At 36.5% G+C, this 1,837-nt stretch overlaps 1 non-coding gene across 1 annotated transcript; it reads left to right on the forward strand.

Moving 5' to 3' along the window:
• Window positions 1–364: 364 nt before the first annotated feature.
• LOC114236027 (U6 spliceosomal RNA) lies at window positions 365–471 on the forward strand. The gene has a single exon (XR_003622071.2). It is a non-coding gene; the product is annotated as a U6 spliceosomal RNA (small nuclear RNA).
• The last annotated feature ends 1,366 nt before the right edge of the window (window positions 472–1,837 follow it).

Below are 1,837 nucleotides of genomic sequence, written 5' to 3' on the forward strand. Positions count from 1 at the left end.
ACTAAACACAATGCAGTACACTGGACTGGGTTTTAGAACAGAGAAAGGACATCATGAAAAACCTGATGAAATCTGAATAAAGTCTGTAGATCACTTAATAGCATTATTTCAATGTTAACTTATTGGTTTTGACAAATGTAAAGAGGTTAAGCAAGATGTAATCAACAGGGGAAACTAGATGAAGGATATATGGGAACTCTATACTATTTTGCAAACTTCTGTAATTAAAAAATTATTTCAAAATAAAAAGTTTACTTAAACTTTTGTTGTTGTTTGAAAATAGTTAGAACTTAAAGAGCCTGAAAGTTGTTTGAAAACAGTTTTGTTGTTGTTTGAAAATAGTTAGAACTTAAAGAGCCTGAAAGTGCTCGCTTTGGCAGCACATATACTAAAATTGGAACGATACAGAGAAGATTAGCATGGCCCCTGTGCAAGGATGGCATGCAAATTCATGAAGCATTCCATATTTTTGTACATATATACAATGGAATATTACTCAGCCATAAAAAGAAATGAAATTGAGTTATTTGTAGTGAGGTGGATGGACCTAGAGTCTGTCATACAGACTGAAGTAAGTCAGAAAGAGAACAACAAATACTGTATGCTAACACATATATATGGAATCTAAAAAAAAAAAATGGTTATGAAGAACCTAGGGGAAGGACAGGAATAAAGACGCAGACGTAGAGAATGGACCTGAGGACACAGGGAGGGGGAAGGGTAAGCTGGGATGAAGTGAGAGAGTGGCATGGACTAATATATACTACCAAATGTAAAATAGATAGCTAGTGGGAAGCAGCCGCATAGCACAGGGAGATCAGCTCAGTGCTTTGTGACCACCTAGAGGGGTGGGATAGGGAAGGTGGGAGGGAGGGAGACGCAAGAGGGAGGAGATATGGGGATAGATGTATAGGTATAGCTGATTCACTTTGTTATAAAGCAGAGACTAGCACACCATTGTAAAGCAATTATACTCCAATAAAGATGTTTAAAAAAAAAAAAAGAGCCTGAGAAAAGAGGGTGCATTGAAGTGAGCCCGGCATTATGCCCAGCTCCACTTTGAGGCATTAACCATAGGGCTAACAAGTGCCATAGGGTTAAGAGGCTCAGAAGCTTCCCCTTGGCTCTTTGCTGATTCATAAGCAGTATTGGGCTCCAATTAGCATCCCAGAAGAGCCACACCCTAGGAATAAAGGTGAAATGGAAATAGCCTGATTCTTCAAAAGACTAAAACTCTCTTTCAAACTAACTCAGACTCAGACTGGATTAAGGTAATCTGCATTTATTCAAACTAACTGCTAGAGGCAAAAGTAAATCCTCTCTGAAGGAAACTAACACCATGAGAACCTCAAATTATCTATACAATATTTTTATACACAATGCCTAGCATTCAGTAAAAAATTTAAGTGATATGGTAAAAAGGGATATGGTAAAAAAGGCCAAACATACATAAAATTGGAATTTCAGAATGAGACAAAAAGAGAGGGAAAGCAGCACTATTTGAAGAGAAAATGGCTGAGTGATAAAAGATACCATGTCATAGATCCAAGAAGCTCTATGAATGCCATGAAGAATAAATATAAAGAAAAACACATTTAATTACACCATATTAAACCTGTTGAAAATCAAAGACAAAGGAAACTCTTAAAAGCAGCCAGAGGATAAAAGACACGTTACTTTCAAAAGAACAACAAGACTGGCAATTTTCCAACAGAAATTATGGTAGCCTAGAGGACAATCCAACTGAATCTTTATGGAGCAAAAACAAAATAACTGCCACCCTAGAATTCTATTCTCAATGAAAATAACTTTCCAAAATGAAGGTAAAATGAAAATA

The sequence above is a fragment of the Balaenoptera acutorostrata genome, chromosome 19 (assembly GCF_949987535.1).
Source record: "Balaenoptera acutorostrata chromosome 19, mBalAcu1.1, whole genome shotgun sequence".
Taxonomy (NCBI): domain Eukaryota; kingdom Metazoa; phylum Chordata; class Mammalia; order Artiodactyla; family Balaenopteridae; genus Balaenoptera; species Balaenoptera acutorostrata.